The following is a 27616-nucleotide window of genomic DNA, read 5'->3' as shown; positions in this document are numbered from 1 at the left end:
TTTGTAGAAACATATAACTTTACAAAACTGAATAAAGGAGAAATACAAAATCTGAACAGACCAATTACTAGCAATGAAGTTGGATCAGTAAAGAAAAACTCCCAATAAACAAAATTTCAGGACCAAACATTTAAAAGAATTAATACCCGTTGTTGTCACACTATTCCAAAAAAATACAAGAGGAAGGAAAGCTCCCAAATTCATTCTATGGGTCCAGCATTGCCCTGATACCAAACCCTGATAAAGATACCACTAAGAAAGAAAACTACACTCCCAATATTTCTGATGAACCAAATTCTCAACAAAATATTAACAAACAAAATCCAACAACACATTAAAAAAATCATTCACCATAATCAAGTGTGATTTATTTCCAGAATGCAAGGGTAATTCAACATCTGCAAACCAATTAAAGTGATACATCACATTCACAAGAGAAAGGCTACAAACCATATGACCATTTCAATAGATGAAGAAAAAGCATTTGATAAAGTACAATATCCATTCATGATAAACACTCTCAACAATGTAGGTTTAGAGGGAACATATCTCAAAGTAATAAAGGCCATAAATGAAAAACCCACAGCTGACATCATACTTAATGGTGAAAAACAGAGCTTTCCCCTAAGGTCAGGAACAAGACAAGGATGTCCTCTCTCACCACTTTTATTCAACATAATACTGGAAGTCTTAACCATAGCAATTAGACAACCAAAAGAAATAAAAGGTATCCAAATCAGTAAGGAAGAAGTAAAACTTCCACTGTTTGCAGATGACATGATACTCTGTAGAAATCCTAAAAGGCTCCATCAAAAATTGCTAGAACTGATACAGTTCTAAATACGAATTCAGTAAAATTGCAGGATACAAAATCAAAGTACAGAAATCTGTTGCATTTCTGTAACCTAATAATGAAGTAGCAGAAAATAAATTAATAAAGCAATCCCATTTACAACTGCACCAAAGAGAATAAAATACCCAGGAATAAACTTAACAACAAGGAGGTGAAAGACAGGAACTCTGAACGCTATAAAACTTTGATTAAAGAAATTGAAGATGACACAAAGAAATAGAGGGATGTTTAATGTTTATGGGTTGGGGGAAACTATTTTTTAAATGTCCACACTATTCAAAACAATCTACACATTTATCAAATCCCTGTCAAAATAACAACAGCATTATTCAAAGAAGTAGAATAAATAATCCTAAAATTTGTTTGGGACCACATAAGTCCCCAAATAGTCAAAGAAATATTGAAAAAGAACAAAACTGAAAGTATCACAGTTCCAGATTTCAAGATATGCCGCAAAGCTGTAGTAATCAAAACAGTATGGTACTGGAAGAAAATTAGACACATAGATCAATGGAACAGAATACAGAGTTCAGAAATAAACCGATGCTTGTATGGTCAATTAAAATCTAACAAAGAAGGCAAGAATATATAAAGGGAAAAAAGACAGTCTCTTCCAGAAATAGTGTTGGGAAAACTGGATAGCTACATGCAAAAGAATGAAACTGGATCATTTTATTACACCGTACATAAAAATAAACTCAAAATGAATTAAATATCTAAATGTGAGGGGTGGCTGGGTGGCTCAGTTGGTTAAGCGTCCAATTCTTGATTTTGGCTCACATGATCTCATGGTTCATGAGTTTGAACTCTGCACTGGGCTCTGCACTGACAGTGTGAAGCCTATTTGAGATTCTCTCTTTCCCTCTCTGTCTCTTCCTCTCTTTCTGTCTCTCTCCATCTCTCAAAAATAAGTAAATAAACTTAAAAAAATACCTAAATGTGAGACCTGAAACCATGAAATTCCAAGAAAATATAGGCAGTAATTTTTTGACATCTGCTATAGAAACATTTTTCTAGATATGTTTTATAGATATAAAGGAAACAACAGAATTAAAGTATTGGGACTACACCAAAGTAAAAAGCTTTTGCACAGTGAAGAAAACCATCAAGAAAGCAAAAAGGCAACCTACTGATAGGAGAAGGTATTTGTAAATTACATATTTGATAATGGGTTAATATGCAAAATATATAAAAAGCTTATACAACTTAGAATCAAAAAACAAATAGTCCCATCTTAGCTATAGACAACAGATGGTTACCAGAGCAGAAGGGGGTAAGGGGATGGATGAAATAGGTGAAGGGATTAAGAGTATATTTTTCTTGATGAGCATTGAGTAATATATGAAACTGTTGAATCACTATATTGTACACCCAAAACTAATGTCACAGTGCATGTTAACTACACTGGAATTTAAAAACAAACAAAAGAGCATCATGGTACTAAAAAAAAATTGACTTGAATAATGCCATTAAAATGGTCAGAGGACATAAACATTTTCCCAAAGATGACATAGAGATAACGAACAGAGACATGAAAAGATGCTCAACAACACTGATCAGGGAAATATAAATCAAAACCAGAGTGAGAAATCACCTCACACCAGTCGCATGGCTAGTATTGAAAAGACAAGAAAAACAAGTCTGGCGAGGATATGGAGAAAAAGGAATCCTCGTGCACATTGGTGAGAATGCAAACTTGTGCATCCATTGTGGAAAACAGTATGGAAATTAATCTAAAAATTAAAAATAAAATTACAATATTATCCAGTAATTTCCCCACTGGATATTTACCCCACCCCCCCCAATAAAATCATTAATCAAAACAATATATGCACTCCAATGTTTACTGCATTGTTATTTACCACAGCTAAAATATGGAAGCAATCCAAGTGACCATCAATAGATGAGCAGATTAAAAAATGGTATATATATGTGTATATATATATATATATATGTGTGTGTGTGTGTGTGTGTGTGTGTGTGTACACATATACATACACACACACACACAATGGAATATCACTCAGCCATGAAAAAGAATAAAATCTACCCACTTACAATAACATGAATGGGCATAGAGTATAATGCTAAGTGAAATAAGTGAAATAACATATGAATTCATTCGTGGAATTAAAAAAAAACATGAACAAACAATGAAAAAAAAAAAGAGACAAAGAAAAAGACAGACTCTTAAATAGGGAGAACACACTGGTGGTTGCCAGAGTGGGGGTCGGTGGGGAGATGGGTGAAATAGGTAAATGGGACTAAGAGTACACTTAACTTGATGAGCACTGAGAAATGTATAGAAGTGTTGAATCATTGTGTCATACACCTGAAACTATATAGCACCGACTATCAATTATACCTCAATAAAATAAAGAGAAATAAGAAAATGGTCCAATTGTACCAAACAGAATAAAATATCTAAGAATAAATTTAACCAAGGAGGTGAGAGAAATTGGGGATGACACAAATGTAAACATACACCATGCTCATAGTTTAGAATAATTAATATTGTTAAAATATTCATATGATGTAAAGCAATCTACAAATTCAATGCAATCCCTTTCAAAATACCAGTACCATTTTTTTCCTTTGCAGAACTAGAACAGAGAATTCTAAAATTTGTATGAAACCACAAAAGACTTTGAATAGTGAAAACAATCTTAAGAAAGAAGAATAAAGCTGGAGGTATCATAATCCTAGATTTCATGATATACTACAAATCTGTAATAATCAAAACAGTATGGTACGGACACAAAAGTAGACACATAGGTCAACAGAACAGAATATAGAGCCCAGAAATAAACCCACATCTATATAGTCAAACCCACATCTTTGTGACAAAGGAGATGAAATTATACAATGAGGAAAAGACAGTTTTTCCATAAAAGAATAAAATTGGTTCACTCTCTTCTATCAAATGCAAAAATAAACCCAAATGGATTAAAGAATTAAATATGAGACCTAAGAGTATAAACATTTTAAAAGAAAACATAGGCAGGAAACTTTTGGCTATCAACCTTAGCAATATATTTATGGATATATTTCCTCAGACCAAAGACAAAAGCAAACATAAACTATTGGGATGACACCATAATAAAAAGCTTTCACACAGCAAAGGAATCCAATAACAAAAAAAGTGTAAGAAAGTGATCTAGTTTCATTCTTTTGCATGTTGCTGTCCAGTTTTCCCAACACAATTTGTTGAAGAGACTGTCTTTTTTCCATTGGATATTCTTTCCTGCTTTGTACAAAATTAACTGACCATATAGTTGTGGGTTCATTTCTGGGTTTCCTATTCTGTTCCATTGATCTATGTGTCTATTTTTGTGCCAGTACTATACTGTTTTGATTACTACAGCTTTGCAATATAACTTGAAGTCTGGAATTGTAATGCCTCCAACTTTGTTTTTTCTTTTTCAAGGTTGCTTTGACTCTTTGGGGGTCTTTTGTGGTTCCATAGAAATTTTAGGATTCAAAATGGATTAAAGACTTAAATGTGAGACATGAAAACATAAAAATCCTAGAGGAGAACACAGGCAGTAACCTCTTTGACATCAGCTGTAGCAACTGCTTTCTAGATATGTTACCTGAGTCAAGGGAAACAAAAGGAAATATAAACTATTGGAACGTCATTAAAATTAAAAGCTTCTATACTGCACAACGAAGGAAACAATAAAACGAAAAGGCAACCTACAGAGTGGGAGAAGGTATTTGCAAATGACATATCTGCTAAAGGGTTATTATCCAAAATATGTAAAGAATTTAAAACTCAACACCTCTAAAATGAATAATCCAATTAAAAATGGGTAGAAGACACGAACACACATTTTTTCCAAAGAAGACATACAGATGAAAAGATGCTCAACATCACTCATCATCCCAGAAATACAAATCAAAACTACAGGAAGCTATCACCTCACACCTATCAGAATGGCTAAAAATCAACAGCACAGAAAATAATAGGTGTTGGTGAGGATGTGGAGAAAGGGGATCCCTTGTGTGCTGTTGATGGGAATGCAAACTGGCTCAGCCACTGTGGAAAAGAGTATGGATGTTTCTCAGAAAGTTTAAAAATTAGAACTACCCTACAATCCAGCAATTGCACTACTAGAATTTTACCCAAAGAATACAAAAATACTAATTCAAAGGGATGCATGCATCCTGATGTTTATACCAGCATTATCTGCAATAGCCAAATTATGGAAAGAGCCCAAATGTCCAATGAATGGATAAAGAAGATGTGATATACATATATACACAATGGAGTATTACTCAGCCATAAAAAAGAATGAAATCTAACCATTTGCAATGACTTATATGGAGCTAGAGAGTATTATGCTAAGCAAAATAAGTCAATCAGAAAAAGTAAAATACCATATGATTTCACTCATATGTGGAATTTAAGAAAACAAATGACCAAAGGGCATAAAAAAAGAGAGAGAAACCAAGAAACAGACTCTTAACTAGAGAGAACAAAGTGATGGTTACCAGAGGGGAGGTGGTTGAGGGGATGGGTTAAATAGGTGATGGGGATTAAGGAGTACAGTTGGCTGTGAATAGCATTGTGTGTAGTATGTAAGTTTTGAATCACTAAATTGTACACTTGAAATTAATATTACACTGTATGTTAACTAACTGGAATTTAAATAAAAACTTTAAAAAATTTGCTACCATCTATCCTCATATAATACTATTAAAATATCATTGAATATATTACCTATGCTGTAACTTGTGTGTGTGTGTGTGTGTGTGTGTGTGTGTGTGTGTCTACCACATCTTCCACTTGGATTACTTCCATATCTTGGCTATTATAAACAATGCTGCAATAAACAGAGGGTGTCTATATATCTTTTCAAATTAGTGTTTTAATTTTATTTGGGTAAATACCCAGTAGTGGTATTATTGGATCATATGGTATTTCTATTATTAACTTTTTAAGGAAATTCCATACTGTTTTCCACGGTGGCTGTACTAATTGACATTTCCATTAGGGGTTCTTTTTTTTCTTCGTCCTTGCAACATTATTTCTTGTCTGTTTGATTCTGGACATTCTGGTAGGTATGAGGCAATATCTCATTGTGGTTTTGATTTGCATTTCCCTGATTATTAGTGATGCCGAACATCTTTTCATGTGTCTGTTGGCCATCTGTATGAGGAGGAGATAATAATTATAAACAATTACCCTCCTAATAACCAATCCTCAAAATACATGAAACAAAAATGAACAGAATTGAAGGGAGACACAGACAGTTCTTCAATAAGAAGTGGGAGGCCTCAATACTCTATTTTCTATCATGGATCGAGTAACCAAACAGAAAATAAGTAAAGAAAACGAGGACTTGAACAACTCAATGGACCAAATAAGCCTAAAAGACATATGAAGTACACTCTACTCAAGAATAGGAGAATAAACATTCTCTCACATGTACATGGAACATTCTGCAGGATAGAGTACATATTAAGCCACAAAACAAGTCTCATTTTATATAAAAAGATGGATATTATACAAAATATATTAACTGACCACAACAGGATAAAATTAGAAACCAATAACAGAAGGAACTAGAATATTCACAAATATATTAAAATTAAACAACATGCTTAAACAACCAGTGGATCAAAGAAGGAATCCCAAGGGAAATTAGAAGACACCTAGAGACGAGTGTAAATGAAAACACAACATATCAAAATAATGGGATGAGAGAACACAGTTCTCAGGGAAATTTATAGTTGTAAATGTCTACATCAAAAAAGAATAGAGATCTCAAATCAATAACCTAACTTCAACCCTGAAAGAACCAGAAAAGTAAGAGTGAACTACCCCAAAACTAACAAAAAAGGAAATAATAAAGATTAAAGTGGTGATAAACAAAATAAAGACTAAGCAAACAATAAAGAAAATCAATGAAATAAAAAATTATTCTTTGAAAGAAAAGCAAAATCACCAAATGGTTAGCTAGACTGAGAAAAAGAAGAGAAGACATAAATAATTAAGTGAGAAATGAAAGTGGTAACATTATTACTGACTTTAACAAAGTTATTGTAAGAAAATAGTATGATAAATTGTACACCAATAAATTAGAAAACAGAAAAATGGACAAATTCCTTGAAATACACAACCTACCTAAACTAACTCAAGAAATAGAAAATTTCAATAGACCCATAACAAGTAAAGAGATAGAGTAACTAATATAACCCCCCAACAAAATAAAATCCTGAATTATTACAATTATAATTTACAAATCAATATCCTTTATGAATATAGATGCAAAAGTATTCAACAAAATATTAGCAAACCAAATCCAGTAGCATATTAAAGGATCATTCACTATGACCAAGTGGAATTTATCTCAGATATGCAAGACCCATCTATTTTCTGTCTACAAGAGACTCATTTCAGACCTCAGGACACCTTCGGTTTGAAAGTGAGGGGATGGAGAACTATCTATCATGCTACTGGAAGTCAAAAGAAAGCTGGAGTAACCATGCTTATTTCAGACAAACTAAACTTTAAATTAAAGGCTGTAACAAGAGATGAAGAAGGACATTAAATAATAATTATAGGGTCTATCTATCAGGAAGAGCTAACAGTTATAAATGTCTATGCGCCGAATTCGGGAGCACCCAAATATATAAAACAATCACAAACATAAGCAATCTTATTGATAAGAATGTGGTAATTTCAGGGGACTTTAATACTCCATTTACAACAATGGACAGATCATCTAGACAGAAAATCAAAAAGAAACAATGGCCCTGAACGATACATTGGACCAGATGGACTTGACAGATATATTTAGAACTCTACATCCCAAAGCAGCAGAATATACTTTCTTCTCGAGTGCACACAGAGCATTCTCTAAGACAGATCACATACTGGGGTCACAAAACAGCCCTCAATAAATATAAAAGAATTGAGATCATACCATGTACACTTTCAGACCACAATGTTATGAAACTTGAAATCAACCACAGGAAAAAGTTTGGAAAACCTCCAAAAGCATGGAGGTTAAAGAACATCCTACTAAAGAACGAATGGGTCAACCAGGCAATTAGAGAAGAAATTTAAAAATATATGGAAACAAATGAAAAGGAAAATACAACAACCCAAACTCTTTGGGATGCAGCAAAGGCAGTCCTAAGAGGAAAATACATTGCAATCCAGGCCTATCTCAAGAAACAAGAAAAATCCCAAATACAAAATCTAACAGCACACGTAAAGAAACTAGAAGCAGAACAGCAAAGATACCCCAAACCCAGCAGAAGAAGAGAAATAATAAAGATCAGAGCAGAAATAAACAATATAGAATTAAAAAAAAGTAGAACAGATCAATGACACCAAGAATTTTTTTTTTGAAAAATTAAACAAAAGTGATAAACCTCTAGCCAGGCTCCTCAGAAAGAAAAGAGAGTGGACGCAAATAGATAAAATCATGAATGAAAATGGATTTATTACAACCAATCCCTCAGAAATACAAGCAATTATCATGGAATACTATGAAAAATTATATGCCAACAAACTGGACAACCTGGAAGAAATGGACACATTTCTAAACACCCACACACTACCAAAACTCAAATGGGAAGAAATGCAAAATTTGAACAGACCCATAACTAGTGAAGAAATTGAATCAGTTATCAAAAATCTCCCAACAAATAAGAGTCCAGGACCAGATGGCTTCCCAGGGGAGTTCTACCAGACGTTTAAAGCAGAAATAATACCTACCCTTCTCAAGCTGTTCCAAAAAATAGAAATGGAAGGAAAACTTCCAGACTCATTCTATGAAGCCAGCATTACTTCGATTCCCAAACCAGACAGAGACCCAGCAATAAAAGAGAATTACAGGGCAATATCCCTTATGAATATGGATGCAAAAATTCTCAACAAGATACTAGCAAATTGAATTCAACAGCATATAAAAAGAATTATTCACCATGATCAAGTGGGATTCATTCCTGGGCTGCAGAGTTGGTTCAGTATTTGCAAATCAATCAATGTGATATCAGTATTTGCAAATCAATCAATGTGATACAATAACATTTAAAAAAGAAAGGATAAGAACTATAGGATCCTGTCAATCGATGCAGAAAAAGCATTTGACAAAATACAGCCTCCTTTCTTAATAATAGCCCTCAAAAAAGTCTGGATAGAAGGAACATACGTAAACATCATAAAAGCCATTTATGCAAAGCCCACAGCTAATATCATCCTCAATGGGGAAAAACTGAGAGCTTTTTCCCTGAGATCAGGAACACCACAGGGATGTCCACTGTCACCGCTGTTGTTTAACATAGTTTTGGAAGTCCTAGCATCAGCAATCAGACAACAAATGAAATCAAAGGCATCAAAATTGGCAAGGAAGAAATCAAACTTTAACTTTTCACAGATGACATGATATTATACATAGAAAACCCAATATTATACATGGAAACCCACCAAAACCCTGCTAGAACTGATATATGAATTCAGCAAAGTCTCAGGGTACAAAATCAATGTACAGAAATTGGTTGCATTTTTATACACCAATAATGAAGCACCAGAAAGAGAAATAAAGAAACTGATCCCATTCACAATTGTACCAAGAAACATAAAATACCTAGGAATAAATCTAACCAGAGATGTAAAAGATCTGTATGCTGAAAACTATAGAAAGCTTATGAAGGAAATTGAAGAAGACACAAAGAAATGGAAAAACATTCCATGCTCATGGATTGGAAGAATAGATATTGTTAAAATGTCTATACTACCCAAAGCAATCTACACATTCAATGCAATCCCAATCAAAATTGCACCAGCATTCTTCTCAAAGCTAGAACAAACAATCCTAAAATTTGTATGGAACCACAAAAGACCCCGAATAATCAAAGTAATATTTAAGAAGAAGACCATACAGAAGGCATCACAATCCCAGTCTTCAGCCTGTGTTACAAAGCTGTAATCAAGACAGTATGGTTTTGGCACAAAAACAGACACATAGACCAATGGAATAGAATAGAGAATCCAGAACTGGAACCACAAATGTATGGCCAACTAATCTTTGACAAAGCAGGAAAGAGTATCCAATGGAAAAAAGACCGTCTCTTTAACAAATGGTGTTGGGAGAACTGGACAGCAACATGCAGAAGAATGAAACTAGATCACTTTCTTACACCATACACAAAAATAAACTCAAAATGGATGAAAGACCTGAATGTGAGACAGGAAACCATCAAAACCCTAGAGGAGAAAGCAGGCAACAACCTCTTTGACCTCAGCCGCAGCAATTTCTTACTTGACACATCTCCAAAGGCAAGGGATAAAATCTATAAAGAACTCACCAAACTCCACACCCCCCCAAAAAATAACCCAGTGAAGAAATGGGCAGAAGACATGAATAGACACTTCTGCAAAGAAGACATCCAGATGACCAACAGACACATGAAAAGATGCTCAACGTCACTCATCATCAGGGAAATACAAATCAAAGCCACACTGAGATACCACCTCACGCCAGTCAGAGTGGCTAAAATGAACAAATCAGGAGACTATAGATGCTGACGAGGATGCGGAGAAATGGGAACCCTCTTGCACTGTTGATGGGAATGCTAACTGGTGCAGCCACTCTGGAAACCAGTGTGGAGTTTCCTCAAAAATTTAAAAACAGAACTACCCTATGATCCAGCAATAGGTCTGCTAGGAATTTATCCCAGGGATACAGGAGTGCTGGTGCATAGGGGCACATATACCCCAATGTTTGTAGCAGCACTTTCAATGATAACCAAATTATGGAAAGAGCCTAAATGTCCATCAACTGATCAATGAAGAAAGAAGATGTGGTTTTTATATACAATGGAATACTACTTGGCAACGAGAAAGAATGAAATCTGGCCATTTGCAGCAATGTGGATGGAACTGGAGGGTATTATGCTAAGTGAAATAAGTCAGTCAGAGAAAGACAGATACCATATGTTTTCACTCATATGTGGATCTTGAGAAACTTAAGACCATGGGGGGGGGGGGAGTTACAAACAGGGTTGATTGGGATTGGGGGAGAGGTGAAAGTGGGTGATGGGCATTGAGGATGGCACTTGTTGGGATGAGCACTGGATGTTGTATGGAAACCAATTTGAGGATAAATTATGTTAAAATAAATTCTAGTTAGTTAACATATAGTGTATATTGGTTTCAGGAATAGAATTTAATGATTCATCACTTATACATATAACATCCAGTGCTTATCACAAATGACCTCCTCAATACCCATCACCCATTTGGCTCATCCCTGCCCACCTCCCCTCCAGGAACCTGCAGTTTGTTCTCTAGAGTTAATAGTCATTTATGTTTTGTTTTCTTCTTTTTTCCTTCTATGTTCATCTGTTTTGTTTCTTAAATTTCCATATGAGTGAAATCATATGGTGTTTGTCTTTCTCTTACTGACTTATTTCCTGTAGCATAATTCTAACTCCATCTGAATCATTGCAAATGGTAATATTCCATTCTGTTTGATGGCTGAGTAATAGTCCAGTGTGTGTGTGTGTGTGTGTGTGTGTGTGTGTGTGTGTGTGTGTGTGTATTATATCTTCATCCATTCATCAACTGATAGACATTTGGGGTCTTTCTATAATTTGGCTATTGATAATACAGTTATAAACATTGTGGTGCATGTGCCCCTTTGGATCAGTATTTTTGTATCCTTTGGATAAATACCTAGTAGTGCAATTGCTGGATCATAGGGTAGTTCTATTTTTAGTTTCTTGAGGAACCTCCATACTGTTCACCAGAGTGGCCACACTAGCTTGCATTCCCAACAATATTGCAAGAGGGTTCCCCTTTCTCTGCATCCTCACCAACACCTGTTGTTTCTTGTGTTGTTAATATTTGCCATTCTGACAGGTGTGAGGTGGTATCTCATTGTCGTTTTGATTTGTATTTCCCTGATGATGAATGATGTTGAGCATTTTTGCATGTGTCTGTTAGCCGTCTCTATGTCTTCTTTGGGAAAAAGTCTATTCATGTCTTATGCCCCTTTTTAAAACTAGATTATTTGGGGAGGTGTTGAGTTTGGTAAATTCTTCATGGATTTGGGGTACTAACTCTTTATCTGATACGTCATTTGCATATATCTTCTCACATTCTATAACTTGCCTTTTTCATTTTGTTAATTGTTTCCTTCACTGTGCAGAAGCTTTTTATCTTGATGAGGTCCCAATAGTACATATTTTGTTGTGTTTCCCTTGTCTCAGGAGACATATCTAGTAAGAAGTTGCTATGGCCAAGGTCAAAGAGGTTGCTTTTTGTGTTCTCCTCTAGGATTTTATTGGTGTTTTGTTTCAAATTTAGGTCTTTCATCCATTTTGAATTTATTTTTGTGTATGGTATAAGAAAGTGGTCCAGCTAAGTAGGTTTTGAGGGTTCAAAGTCCTTTTTTTTTCCTTTTTTGTGGTGTTTCTGTCCTTGTTAGTAAATTTGGTGATATGTCTGGAAACATAATTCTTTCAAAATTATTTTTGATATTCTATGAAGAAACACCAATCCCCGAAATCTCTTTCATTAAGCCCCGTTTCACCCTGGTCTTCTTTTGGGAGTTTTGTATAATAGTCTTTACATTTCTTAAAAGCCCTATTGTGTGATGAAGATACTCTCCCAGGCACACCCTTAAACTTTTTAAAGTGCCTTTGTCCAGCTTAATATTCTGAGGCACAACATTTTGTCTTTCTCATACTTTAACAAAGAATTTTAGCACCATAGCTTCAGCTTCACCTTGAGACCATATTTTCCTGGCAGGATCTTGGATTTTCTCTTTACTTGGAAGACATAACTTAAACATAGTTGACCTTCAGGAGATGCTAAAACATTTCTAAACCATTAATTAGGTCTAAACTCCTTTATGATTAATACTCCTTTTAGTTTCTCTTTTCACATTTCATTATAAGCATCAAAACACCAGGCAACAACTTTAGCACCTTACACATTTTCTTCTTTCTTTGTTATTTCAGTCACCAATGTTGATAAATTGTTATTTTAATTAGGATACAAGTTCTTGACATTTTTTTCCCTTTAGTGGTGCTTTCTTTAATGCCAGAATTTGCATAGGTATTAACATAATTGACAGGTAGAATTGACATAGAACAAAATGTACATGTTCAAAATGTACAATTTGATAAGTTTTTACACATGCAAGACTATCACATTCAAGATAATAAGCACATCTATTATCAGGAAAAGTGTTCTCTTGGGCATTTGTAATGCCTTCAACAACACCCCCACATATCCACTGGTAACCATTGACCCATTTCTGATCAGTATAGAATAGTTCTCATTTAAATAATTATATGATTAGAAAACAATGTACCCAAAGAAAATAAAAACTCTAATTTGAAAAGATATATGCAGTCCTATGTTTCTTGCAGCATTATTTATAATAGCCAAGATATGGTAGCAACCTAGGTTAAGATGTGGTGTATATATATATATATATATATATATATATATATATATAATGGAATATTAGTCATAAGAAAGAATGAATATCTTGCCATTTGTAACAACACGGATGGATCTGCAGGGTACAATGCTAAGTGATATAAGTCAGTCAGAAAGACAAATACCATATGATTTCACTCACAAGTGGAGTTTAAGAAAAAAAAACACAAATGAACAAAGGAAAAAAAGAAACAGGGGCGCCTGGGTTAATCAGTTGGTTAAGCGTCCGACTCTTGATCTCAGGGTCATGGGTTCACCCTGCTTTGGGGTGATTGATGGTCATGAAGCCTAATTAAAAAGACAGAGAGAGAGAGAGAGACAGAGAAAGAAAGAGGAGAAACAAAATACCAGACTCTTATATATAGAATAAATTGGTGGTTGCCCAAGGGGAGGTGGTTGGGTCAATAGGTCAAGAGGATTAAGAGAACACTTACGATGAGCACTAAGTAATCTGTAGAATTGTTGAATCATTATATTGTACACCTGAAACTGATATAACATTGTATGTTAATTATGAATGAATGAATGAATGAATGAATGAATAAATGGAATAGTACAGATATATTCATTTTTCATTCGGCTCTTTTTAAAAATTCTTTTCTTAAACATTTAAATCCAAGTTAGTTAACATATAGTATAATAATGATTTTAGGAATAGAATTTAGTGGTTCATCACTTAAATATAACACCCAGTGCTCATTGCAACAAATGTCCTCCTTAATGCCCCTTGCCCATTTATCTCATCCCCCCCACCTAACACCCATCCAGCAACCCTCAATTTGTTCTCTGTATTTAAGAGACTCTTATGGTTGACCTCTCTCTCTGTTTTGTATTATTTTTACTTCTCTTCCCTTATGTTAATCTGTTTCATATCTTAAATTCCATATGAGTGACATCATATGCTATTTGTCTTTCTCTGACTTATTTCGCTTAGCACAATACACTCTAGTTCTATCCATGTAGTTGCAATTGTCAAGATTTTATTCTTTTTGATTGCTGAGTAATATTCCATTGTGCATACATACCAACTTCTTCTTTATCCATTCATCAGTCGATGGACATTTGGGCACTTTCCATACTTTGGCGATTGTTGATAGTGCTGCCATAAACATTGGGGTGCATGTGTCCCTTCGAAACAGCACACCTGTATCCCTTGGATAAATACCTAGTAATGCAATTGTTGGGTCATAGGGTAGTTCTATTTGTAGTTTCTTGAGGAACCTCCTGACTGTTCTCCAGAGTAGCTGCATCAGTTTGCATTCCCACTAGCAGTGTAAAAGGGTTCCCTTTCTCCACATCCTCACCAACATCTGTTGTTGCCTGAGTTGTTAATTTTAGTCACTCTGACAGGTGTGAGGTGGTATCTCATAGTGGTTTTGCTTTGTATTTCCCTAAAGATGAATGATGTTGAGCATTTTTTTCATGTGTCTGTTAGTCATCTGGATGTTTTCTTTAGAGAAGTGTCTATTCATGTCGTTACCCATTTCTTCAGTGGAGTATTTGTTTTTTGGATGTTGAGCTTGGTAAGTTTATTTTTAGATTTTGGATACTAACCCTTTATCTGATATGTCATTTGCAAATGTCTTCTCCCGTTCTGTTGGTTGCCTTTTAGTTTTGCTAATTGTATCCTTCACTGTGTAGAAGCTTTTTATCTAGATGAGGCCCCAATAGTTCATTTTTGCTTTTGTTTCCCTTGCCTCTAAAGACACGTCAAGTACGAAGTTGATGTGGCTGAGGTCAAAGAGGTTGTTGCCTGTTTTCTCTAGGATTTTAATGGCTTCTTGTCTCATGTTTGGGTCTGTCATCCATTTTGAGTTTATTTTTGTGTATGTTTTAAGAAAGCGGTCCAGGTTCTTTCCTCTAAATGTCACTGTCCAGTTTTCCCAGAACCATTTCCTGAAGAGACTGTTATTTCCATTGGATATTCTTTCCCAATTTATCAAAGATTAGTTGGTCTTACATTTGTGGGTCCATTTCTGGGTTCCCTATTCTGTTCCACTGGTCTGTCTGTTTTGTGTTAATACCATACTGTCTTGATGGTTACAGCTTTGTAATACAGCTTGAAGTCCGGAATTATGATGCCTCCAGCTTTGGTTTTCTTTTTCAGGATTTCTTTGGCCATTCAACGTCTTTTCTGGTTCCATATAAATTTTAGAATTATTTGTTCTAGCTCTGTGAAGAATTCTACTGTTATTTTAATAGGAATTCATTGAATACATAGATTGCTTTGAGTAGTATCTACATTTTAACAATATTTGTTCTTCCAATCCATAAGCATGGAATATTTTTCCATTTTTTGGTGTCTTCATTTCTTTCATAACCTTTCTATAGTTTTCAGCATATAGCTTTTTTACCTCTTCAATTAGGTTTATTTCTAGGTATTTTATGGGTTTTGGTGCAACTGTAAATGGGATCAATTCCTTGATTTCCCTCTCTGTTGCTTCATTATTGGTGTATAGAAATGCACCTGATTTCTCTACATTGATTTTATATCCTGCAACCTTGCTGAATTCATGTATCTGTTCTAGCAAGTTTTTGGTGGAGTCTTTTGTGTTTTCCATATAGAGTATCATGTCATCTGCGAAGAATGAAAGTTTGACTTCCTCCTTGTTGATTTGGATGCCTTTTATTTCTTTGTGTTGTCTGCTCAGGATAGGACTTCCAACACTATGTTGAATAGCAGTGAGCATGGACATCCCTGTCATGTTCCTGACCTTAATGGAAAAGCTCTCAACTTTTCCCCATTGAGGATGATACTAGCTCCAGGTCTTTTGTATATGGTTTTTTTGTATATGGCTTTTATGATCTTGGGGTATGATCCCTCTATCTCTACTTTCTTGAGGGTTTTTGTTAATAAAGGATGCTGTATTTTGTCAATTGCTTTCTCTGCAACTGTTGAGAGGATCATGTGGTTCTTATCCTTTCTTTTATTCATGTGATGTATCACATTGATTTGCAGATATTGAAACAGCTCTGCATTACAGGAATAAATCCCACTGGATCATGGTGAATAATTCTTTTAATGTATTGTTGGATCCGGTTTGCTAGTATCTTGTTGAGCATTTTTTCATCCATGTTCATCAGGGAAATTGTTCTGTAGTTCTCCTTTTTAGTGGGGTCTTTGGTTTTGGAACCAAAGTAATACTGGACTCATAGAATGAGTTTGGCAGTTTTCCTTCCATTTCTATATTTTGGAACAGCTGCAAAAGAGTAGGTGTTACTCTTTCTTAAATGTTTGGTAGAAATCCCCTGGAAAGTCACCTGGCTCTGGTCTCCTATTTTTTGGGAGATTTTTGATTACTGATTCAATTTCTTTACTGATTATGGGTCTGTTCAAATTTTCTATTTCTTCCTGTTTCAATTTTGGTAGTTTATATGTTCTAGGAATTTGTGCATTTCTTCCAGATTCCCCAACTTCTTGGCATATAATTTCTCCTAATATTCTCTTATTGTTGTTTGTATTTCTGTGGTGTTTGTTGTGATCTCTCCTCTTTCATTTGTGATTTTATTACTTTGGGTCCTTTCCTTTTCCTTTTTGATCAATCTGGCCAGGGCTTTGTCCATTTGGTTAATTCTTTCAAAAAACCAGCTCCTAGTTTCATTGATCTGTTCTGTTTTTGTGATTTTGATATCATTGATTTCTGCTCTTATCCTTATTATTTCCCTTCTTCTGTTGGTTTTGGGCTTTATTTGCTGTTCTTTACCCAGCTCTTTTAGGTCTAAGGTTAGGTTATGTATTTGAGACTTTTCTTCCTTCTTTAGGAAGGGCTGGATTGCTATATCCTTCCCTCTTCTGACCACCTTTGCCACATCCCTGAGCTTTTGGGCTGTCGTGGTTTCCTTTTCATTGGCTTCCATGTACTTTTTAATGTCCTCTTTAATTTATTGGTTGATCCATTCATTCTTTAGTAGGATGTTCTTTAATCTACAAGTATTCATTGTCTTTCCAAATTTTTTCTTGTGGTTGATTTCAAGTTTCATAGTGTTGTGGTCTGAAAATATGCATGGTATGACCTCGACCTTTTTTGTATTATTGAGGGCTGATTTGTGTCCCAGTATGTGATCTATTCTGGAGAATGTCCCATGTGCACTCGAGTAAAATTTGTATTCTGCTTCTTTAGGATGAAGTGTTCTGAATTTATCTGTTAAGTCCATCGAGTCCAGCATGTCATTCAAAGCCATGTCTCCTTATTGATTTTCTGCTTAGATGATTTGTTCATTGTTCCAAGTGGGGTGTTGAAGTCTCTTACTAATGATGGTATTATTATCAATGAGTTTCTTTATGTTTGTAATTAATGATTTATATATTCAGGGGCTTTCAGTTGAGGGCATAAATATTTACCATTGTTAGGTCTTCTTGGTGGATACACCCCGTGATTATGATATAATGCCCTTCTTCATCACTTGTTACAGCCTTTATTTTAAAATATTTTGTCTGATATAGGTATGGCTACTCCAGCTTTCTTCTGACAATCATTAGCATGATAGATGGTTCTCCACCCCCTTACTTTCAATCTACAGGTGTCTTTAGGTTTAAAATGGGTCTATTGTAAGCAGCATATAGATGGGCCTTGTTTTCTTATCCATGCTGATACCCTATGTCTTTTGATTGGAGCGTTTAGTACATTGACATTTAGAGCGAGTACTGAAAGTTATGAATTTAGTGCCATTGTGTTGTCTGTAGTGCTTTTGACTTTTTTGTTTTGTTTTGTCTTTTCTCCACTCAAAGAGTCCTCCTTAAAATTTTTTGCAGGGCTAGTTAAGTGATCATGAACTCCTTTAGTTTTTGTTTATCTGGGAAACACTTTATCTCCTTCTATTTTGAATGACAGCCCTGCTGTATAAAGAATTCTTGGCTGCACATTTTCCTGATTCAGCATGTTGAATATATCCTGCCACTCCTTTCTGGCCTGCCAAGTTTCTATGGATAGGTCTGCTGCGAACGTGAACTGTCTTCGCTTATAGGTTAAGGATTTTTTTCCCTTGTTGTTTTTAATTTGTAATTGTTTATTTACTTTTGAGAGCGAGAAAGAGACATAGAGTGCGACTGGTGGAGGGGCAGAGAGAGAGGGAGATACAGAATCCAAAGCAGGATCCAGGCTCTGAGCTGTCAGCACAGAGCCCGATGCAGGGTTCGAACTCATAGACCAGAAGATCATGATCTGAGCTGAAGTCGGATGCTTACTGACTGAGCCACCCAGGCACCCTTCCCTTGTTGGTTTTATAATTCTTTCCTTGTCTATGTATTTTGTGAATTTGACTATGATATGCCTTTTTGATGGTTGGTTTTTGTTTAATCTAATGGGAGTTCTCTGTGATTCTTGGATTTTGATGTCTGTGTCCTTTCCCAGATTAGGAAAGGTTTCTGCTATAATTTGCTCACTGACCCTTTTTCTTTCTTTTCAACTCCTATGTTCCTATGATTTGGATGTTATTCCTTTTTAATAAGTCACTGAGTTCTCTAAGTCTTGTATTGTGCTCTTTGCCTTTGTTTCCCTCTTTTTCCTGCTTCATTATTTTCCACAATTTTTTTCTTTATAGCGGATTCGCTGCTCTGCTTCGTCCATTATTGTCATCTTGGCATACACTCAAGATTGCATCTCGTTTATAGCAATTTTATTTTCGTCCTGACTAGATTTACTTCTTTTATCTCCACAGAAAAGGTTTCTAGGCTTTCTTCAACTCCAGCTACTATTCTTAGTATCGTGGTTCTAAATTTTAGTTCAGACATCTTGCTTACATCTGTGTTGATTAAGCTGCTGGCTGTCATTTCTTCCTGTTCTTTCTTTTGGGGTGAATTCCTTCATTTTGTCACTTTGGAGGAAGAAAAATATTAATAAAATTAAAACTTAAAATTAAAAAATTAAAAGCCAAACAAAAAATCAAATAAAGGAAGCTAGAATCTAGGTGTGTTTTTGTCTGATTGTTGAAAGAGGTTTGATAGAGTAGAGAAAAATGGGAAAGAAAAGAAAAAGAAAAAAAGTAAGAAAAAATAAAAAAATATTTATATAATAATATAGAATAAAATGTAATAAAATGAAATAGAAGAAAAAATTTAAGAGAAACAAAGAATAAAGTAAAAAATAATAGAAAAAAATTTAAAAATTAAAAAAAGAAAATTAAAAATTTCCCTTTCTGTATCCATGAAAAAGAAAAGAAAAAAAAACAACAAAAACAATGTAAACAAAAATAGAAGCAAAAAAACATGGAATGGGGGCGCCTGGGTGGCTCAGTCAGTTGAGTGTCTGACTTCAGGTCATGGTCTCACAGTTCATGGGTTCGAGCCCCATGTCGGGCTCTGTGCTGGCAGCTCAGAGCCTGGAGTCTGCTTCAGATTCTGTGTCTCCCTCTCTCTATCCCTCTCCCACTCATACTCTGTCTCAAAAATAAACATTAAAACAATTTTTAAAAAATGGAATAAATGAACCAGCAAACAGAATGAAATCCAAATGAAGTTACATACAGTTTCCCCTTGAACTCAAACTATGAAGCACTCTGTACACTAAGCAGGTGGAGGGACTCATGCTGGTCTTCTAGGGGATGTGCCTGGAGGGCACAATTGGGTGGGGCTTGGTGTAATGGCTCTATTCTCCACTAGGTGGCGCTGCTTACCTTACTGGGGTGGATCAGTCTGGTGTGCATGCACGTGCGTGGGAGAGGTGGAAGTGGCTTCACCCAACTCCCTAGTCTGACACAGGAACTTTGGGTTTTTAGCGACCCACAATCAATCACCCCTCTGTCTCAGGCATCCATTTACTCCCTGCCTCTACCCTGTCCCTGTCCAAGCCGTCCACCACCCTGGCAGCACCTCCCTCCAGAGTTTTATGTCAGATGGGGTTGTGTTTCAAGACCCCACACTTCAGAGACCCCTGTGGCTTGGACCTGTGATGACTCTCTGGGGAAGGGTCTCATTGAGCAATGGTTGGTTGCCAGCTTGTCACAGAAAATCTTCACGCTATCACATAGCAGCAGAGGTTCAGAGATTATGCCAAATCACAACTCACAGCCAGTGCCAGGGTTCACTGTCCTCTAGTGTCCTTGTCCCATTATCAGCAAACTTGGCTGCTTTCCGTGGTCCACTTAGATCTTTGCCTATGGGGAGGCCATATGGCCTCTACCAAATGCTCTCCAATAAGGGGAATCTCTTCTCCCCGTGTGGCACTCAGACCCTCAGACTCTGCTGCCTGCTCATGGGGATTCACCCTATTTCTTCACCAAAGCACTGCCAGGCATTGAGCTCTGGAACTTCAGACTCTGCACTCCCTGTTTATAGAATCCTGGTGGTAGTGAAACCCTCTCCTTTCTTCCTGTCACTGGTTTTGGGGAATAGATTTCTTGTTCAGTCCCCTGTGAGTGTTTTCACTCTTTCTATCTCTTTCTTTCCAGCTACTTTCAGGGGAGTGTTTTTCCTGCACTCTCCCGATATGCCCTACTCTCTTCCTTTCTTTGTTCTCTCCGCAAAAACAGCTCCCTACCCTCTGAGGCTTTTCTCTCCCCCAGTTAACCTCTCTGCACTGCATACCTGCTGAGTTCTGTGGCTGAAGTTATGCAAATTGTTGTATTAATCCTCAGATTAATTTTCTAGGTGTGCAAAATGGTTTGGTGCTGATCTAGCTGCATTTCAGGGACAAGACAAGCTGAGGGTCTCCATGCTGCTCCACCACCTCCTCTTCTCCTTCATTCAGCTCTTTTACTTTTTATTTTCATAGATTTTATTTAAATTAGTTAGTTAACATACAGTGTACCATTTAGTCATTCAACACTTACATAGGACACTTGGTCCTCATCACAATAAGGACCCACATCGCCTATTTAACATCTTCCCATCCACCTCTCCAGCAGTTTGTTCTCTATAGTTAAGAGTCTGTTTCATGGTTTCTCTCCCTCCCCTATGATTGATTTTTTAAAAAATTCCAGGTATTAGTGAAATCATATATTTGTCTTTCTCTGACTTATTTCACTTAGCATAATACTCTCTAGCTCCATCTTTATCATTCCAAAAGGCAAGATTTCATTTTTTTCATGGGTAATATTCCATTGTATAACACATCTTCTTTATCCATTCATCAATCAGTGGACATTTAGGCTCTTTCCATAATTTGGCTATCGTTGATAATGCTGCTGTAAACATCAGGGTGCATGTATCCCTTCAAATTAGTATTTTTGTATCCTTTAGGTAAATATCTAGCAGTGTAATTGCTGGATCATAGTGTGTCGCTCTATTTTTAACTTTTTGAGGAACCTCCATACTATTTTCCACAGTGGCTGCACCAGTCTTTATTCCCAAAAGTGCAAGAGGGTTCCCCTTTCTTTCTTTGGGGGGGTTCCCCTTTCTTTTTTTTTTTTTTATTTTTTAATATATGAAATTTACTGTCAAATTGGTTTCCATACAACACCCAGTGCTCATCCCAAAAGGTGCCCTCCTCAATACCCATCACCCACCCTGCCCTCCCTCCCATCCCCCATCAACCCTCAGTTCGTTCTCAGTTTTTAACAGTCTCTTATGCTTTGGCTCTCTCCCACTCTAACCTCTTTTTTTTTTTTTTTTTCCCTTCCCCTCCCCCATGGGTTTCTGTTATGTTTCTCAGGATCCACATAAGAGTGAAACCATATGGTATCTGTCTTTCTCTGTATGGCTTATTTCACTTAGCATCACACTCTCCAGTTCCATCCATGTTGCTACAAAAGGCCATATTTCATTTTTTCTCATTGCCACGTAGTATTCCATTGTGTATATAAACCACAATTTCTTTATCCATTCATCCGTTGATGGACATTTAGGCTCTTTCCATAATTTGGCTATTGTTGAGAGTGCCACTATAAACATTGGGGTACATGTGCCCCTATGAATCAGTACTCCTGTATCCCTTGGATAAATTCCTAGCAGTGCTATTGCTGGGTCATAGGGTAGGTCTATTTTTAATTTTCTGAGGAACCTCCACACTGCTTTCCAGAGCGGCTGCACCAATTTGCATTCCCACCAACAGTGCAAGAGGGTTCCTGTTTCTCCACATCCTCTCCAGCATCTATAGTCTCCTGATTTCTTCATTTTGGCCACTCTGACTGGCGTGAGGTGGTATCTGAGTGTGGTTTTGATTTGTATTTCCCTGATAAGGAGCGACGTTGAACATCTTTTCATGTGCCTGTTGGCCATCCGGATGTCTTCTTTAGAGAAGTGTCTATTCATGTTTTCTGCCCATTTCTTCACTGGGTTATTTGTTTTTCGGGTGTGGAGTTTGATGAGCTCTTTATAGATTTTGGATACTAGCCCTTTGTCCGATGTGTCATTTGCAAATATCTTTTCCCATTCCGTTGGTTGCCTTTTAGTTTTGTTGGTTGTTTCCTTTGCTGTGCAGAAGCTTTTTATCTTCATAAGGTCCCAGTAATTCACTTTTGCTTTTAATTCCCTTGCCTTTGGGGATGTGCCGAGTAAGAGATTGCTACGGCTGAGGTCAGAGAGGTCTTTTCCTGCTTTCTCCTCTAGGGTTTTGATGGTTTCCTGTCTCACATTCAGGTCCTTTATCCATTTTGAGTTTATTTTTGTGAATGGTGTGAGAAAGTGGTCTAGTTTCAACCTTCTGCATGTTGCTGTCCAGTTCTCCCAGCACCATTTGTTAAAGAGACTGTCTTTTTTCCATTGGATGTTCTTTCCTGCTTTGTCAAAGATGAGTTGGCCATACGTTTGTGGGTCTAGTTCTGGGGTTTCGATTCTATTCCATTGGTCTATGTGTCTGTTTTTATGCCAATACCATGCTGTCTTGATGATGACAGCTTTGTAGTAGAGGCTAAAGTCTGGGATTGTGATGCCTCCTGCTTTGGTCTTCTTCTTCAAAATTACTTTGGCTAGAGGTTTGTCAATTTTGTTTATTTTTTCAAAAAACCAACTCTTGGTTTCGTTGATCTGCTCTACAGTTTTTTTAGATTCTATATTGTTTATTTCTGCTCTGATCTTTATTATTTCTCTTCTTCTGCTGGGTTTAGGCTGCCTTTGCTGTTCTGCTTCTATTTCCTTTAGGTGTGCTGTTAGATTTTGTATTTGGGATTTTTCTTGTTTCTTGAGATAGGCCTGGATTGCAATGTATTTTCCTCTCAGGACTGCCTTCGCTGCATCCCAAAGCGTTTGGATTGTTGTATTTTCATTTTCGTTTGTTTCCATGTATATTTTAATTTCTTCTCTAATTGCCTGGTTGACCCACTCATTCGTTAGTAGGGTGTTCTTTAACCTCCATGCTTTTGGAGGTTTTCCAGACTTTTTCCTGTGGTTGATTTCAAGCTTCATAGCATTGTGGTCTGAAAGTATGCATGGTATAATTTCAATTCTTGTAAACTTATGAAGGGCTGTTTTGTGACCCAGTATATGATCTATCTTGGAGAATGTTCCATGTGCACTCGAGAAGAAAGTATATTCTGTTGCTTTGGGATGCAGAGTTCTAAATATATCTGTCAAGTCCATCTGATCCAATGTATCATTCAGGGCCCTTGTTTCTTTATTGACTGTGTGTCTAGATGATCTATCCATTTCTGTAAGTGGGGTGTTAAAGTCCCCTGCAATGACCACATTCTTATCAATAAGGTTGCTTATGTTTATGAGTAATTGTTTTATATATCTGGGGGCTCGGGTATTTGGCGCATAGACATTTATAATAGTTAGCTCTTCCTGGTGGATAGACCCTGTGATTATTATATAATGCCCTTCTTCATCTCTTGTTACAGCCTTTAATTTAAAGTCTAGTTTGTCTGATATAAGTATGGCTACTCCAGCTTTCTTTTGGCTTCCAGGAGCATGATAAATAGTTCTCCATCCCCTCACTCTCAATCTAAAGGTGTCCTCAGATCTAAAATGAGTCTCTTGTAGACAGCAAATAGATGGGTCTTGTTTTTTTATCCATTCTGATACCCTAAGTCTTTTAGTTGGCGCATTTAATCCATTTACATTCAGTGTTATTATAGAAAGATACGGGTTTAGAGTCATTGTGATGTCTGTATGTTTTATGCTTGTAGTGATGTCTCTGGTACTTTGTTTCACAGGATCCCCCTTAGGATCTCTTGTAGGGCTGGTTTCGTGGTGACAAATTCCTTCAGTTTTTGTTTGTTTGGGAAGACCTTTATCTCTCCTTTTATTCTAAATGACAGACTTGCTGGATAAAGGATTCTCGGCTGCATATTTTTTCTGTTTAGCACACTGTAGATATCGTGCCAAGCCTTTCTGGCCTGCCAAGTTTCAAAGGAGAGATCAGTCACGAGTCTTATAGGTCTCCCTTTATATGTGAGGGCACGTTTATCCCTTGCTGCTTTCAGAATTTTCTCTTTATCCTTGTATTTTGCCAGTTTCACTATGATATGTCGTGCAGAAGATCGATTCAAGTTACGTCTGAAGGGAGTTCTCTGTGCCTCTTGGATTTCAATGCCTTTTTCCTTCCCCAGTTCAGGGAAGTTCTCAGCTATAATTTGTTCAAGTACCCCTTCAGCACCTTTCCCTCTCTCTTCCTCCTCTGGGATACCAATTATGCGTATATTATTTTTTTTTAGTGTATCACTTAGTTCTCTAATTTTCCCCTCATACTCCTGGATTTTTTTAATCTCTCTTTCTTTCAGCTTCCTCTTTCTCCATAACTTTATCTTCTAGTTCACCTATTCTCTCCTCTGCCTCTTCAAGCCGAGCCATCGTGGATTCCATTTTGTTTTGCATTTCGTTTAAAGCGTTTTTCAACTCCTCGTGACTGTTCCTTAGTCCCTCGATCTTTGTGGCAAGAGATTCTCTGCTGTCCTGTATACTGTTTTCAAGCCCAGCGATTAATTTTATGACTATTATTCTAAATTCACTTTCTGTTATATTATTTAAATCCTTTTTGATCAGTTCATTAGCTGTTGTTATTTCCTGGAGATTCTTCTGAGGGGAATTCTTCCGTTTGGTCATTTTGGAGAGTCCCTTGCGTGGTGAGGACCTGCAGTGCACTTCCCCTGTGCCTCTTCCGTGGGCCTCTAGTCTGCGCTTGACTCCGGAGACTCCCTTCTGCTAATCCTCTGGCGGTTTTCTGTGTTCTTTAGGCAGGTGTAGGTGGAATCTAAGTGATCGGCAGGACGCGCTGTGAGCCCCGCGTCCTCCTACGGCGCCATCTTCCGGACGAATCCCCCTTTCTTTAAATCCTCACAAACACCTGTTGTGTCTTTTGTTGTTGATTTTAGCCATTATAACTACTGTGAGGTGATATCTCCTTGTAGTTTTGATTTGTCCTACCCTGATGATGAGTGATGTTGAGCATCTTTTCATGTATCTGTTAGCCATCTCTATGTCTTTGGGAAAATGTCTGTTCATGTCTTCTGACCATTTTAAACTCGATTCTTTGTTTTTTGGGTGTTGAGTTTGATAAGTTCTTTATATTTTTGGGGTACTTACACTTTATCAGATATTTCATTTGCAGATACCTACTCCCATTCCATAGGTTGACTTTTAGTTTTGTTGTTTTTTTTCACTGTGCAGATGCTTTTTGATATTGTCTCAATAGTTTATTTTTGTTTTTATTTTCCTTGCCTCAGGATACATGTCAAGTAAGAAGTTGCTGTAGGCAGTGTCAAAGAGGTTACTGCCTATGTTCTCCTTTTGGATTTTAACGGTTTCCTGTCTCACATTTAGGTCTTTAATCCATCTTGAATTTATTTTTGTGTATGGTGTAAGAGAGTGATCCAGTTTCATTCTTTTAAATGTTGCTGTCCAGTTTTCCCAATACCATTTATTGAAGGGACTGTCTTTTTTCCATTGGATATTCTTTTCTGCTTTGTGGAAGATTAATTGACCATATAGTTGTGGGTTCATTTTGGGGTTTTCTATTCTGTTCTATTGATCAATGTGTCTATTTTTGTGCCAGTACAATATTGTTTTGGTCACCTCAGCTTTGTAATATAACTTGAGGTTCAGAATTGTGTTGCCTCCAGCTTTGTTTTCCAAGTTTGCTTTGGCTATTTGGTGTCTTTTGTGATTTCATACAAATTTTAGAGTTGTTTGTTCTAGCTCTGTGGAAATTGCTGTTGGTATTTTCAGAGGGACTGCATTAAATGTATAGATTGCTTTGGGTAATATAGGCATTTTTAACACTATTTGTTCTTCCAATCCATGAGCATAGAATGTTTTTTCCATTTCTTTGTGTCATCTTCAATTCCTTTCATGAATGTTTTATAGTTTTCAGAGTACAGATCTTTCACCTATTTGGTTAGGTTTATTCCTAGGTATTTTTTGGTGCAATTATAAATGGTATTGATTCCTTGATTTATCTTTCTGCTGCTTAATTATTGGTGTATAGAAACACAACAGAATTTTTAAAAATATTTTTAAGTTTATTTACTTATTTTGAGAGACAGTGTGTGTCTGTGCCTGAGAGGCAGAGAGAGGGAGAGAGAGAGAATCTCATGCAGGCTCCATACTGTCAGAGAGGAGCTTGACATGGGGCTCAAACTCAAGAATTGTGAAATCATGACCTGAGCCAAAACCAGGAGTTCGATACTTAACTGACCAAACCACCCAGGCACCCCATAATGATGCAATAGATTTCTGTGCATTTATTTTGTATCCTGTGACTTTACTGAATTCATTTATAAGTTCTAGAAGTTTTTTGATGGAGTCTTTCAGGTTTTCTATGTATAGTATCATGTCATCTGCAAATAGTGCAAGTTTTACTTCTTCCTTGCTAATTTGGATGTATTTTATTTCTTTTTGTTGTCTGATTGCTGAGACTAGGTCTTCCAGTACTATGTTGAATAAAAGTGGTGAGAGTGGACAACCTCATCTTGTTCCTGACCATGGAGGAAAAGCTTTCAGTTTTTCCCCATTTAGGATGATATTAGCTGTGAGTTTTTCATATATGGTCTTCATTATGTTGAAGTAATTTCCCTCTAAAATCTACTTTGTTGAGGCTTTTTATCATGAATGGATGTTGTACTTTGTTAAATGCTTTTTCTGCATCTATTGAAGTGATCATATGGTTCTTATCCTTTGCTGTGATATATCATGTTGATTGATTCATGAATACTAAACCACCCTTGTGACCCAGACATAAATCCCACTTGATTGTGGTGAATGATTTTTTAATGTATTGCTATATTTGGTTTTCTAGTATTTTACTAAGAAATTTTGCATTCATATTCATCAGAGACATTGGCCTGTCTTTCTCTTTCTGGTCTCTCTGCCTGGTTTTGGCCTCATAGAAAGAATTTGGAAGTTTTCCTTCCTTTTCTATTTTTTGGAATAGTTTGAGAAGAATAGACAATAACTTTTATTGTTTTGTAGAATTTGCCTGTGA

General features: G+C 36.4%; 1 protein-coding gene across 8 annotated transcripts in view; it reads right to left on the bottom strand.

The window, feature by feature from the left end:
* Positions 1-27616, bottom strand: part of LOC145713886 (uncharacterized) — a 149515-nt gene that overhangs the window by 54395 nt on the left and 67504 nt on the right. For 3 of the 8 annotated variants that reach the window (XR_014136705.1, XR_014136706.1, XR_014136704.1), the window contains one exon: positions 13358-19136. The exons of 1 other annotated variant lie outside the window; for it this stretch is intronic. The gene's annotated coding sequence lies outside the window, so the exon portion shown is untranslated. Of the gene's footprint in view, positions 1-13351; positions 19137-27616 lie in introns of those variants that run through there. 4 more of the 8 variants (XR_014136708.1, XR_014136707.1, XR_014136702.1 and 1 more) reach the window with 4 other exon arrangements.

The sequence above is a fragment of the Panthera onca genome, chromosome X (assembly GCF_046562875.1).
Source record: "Panthera onca isolate mPanOnc1 chromosome X, mPanOnc1 haplotype 2, whole genome shotgun sequence".
NCBI lineage: Eukaryota > Metazoa > Chordata > Mammalia > Carnivora > Felidae > Panthera > Panthera onca.
Note: the sequence above shows the minus strand (reverse complement) of the source record. Positions and strands in the feature narration are given on the sequence as shown.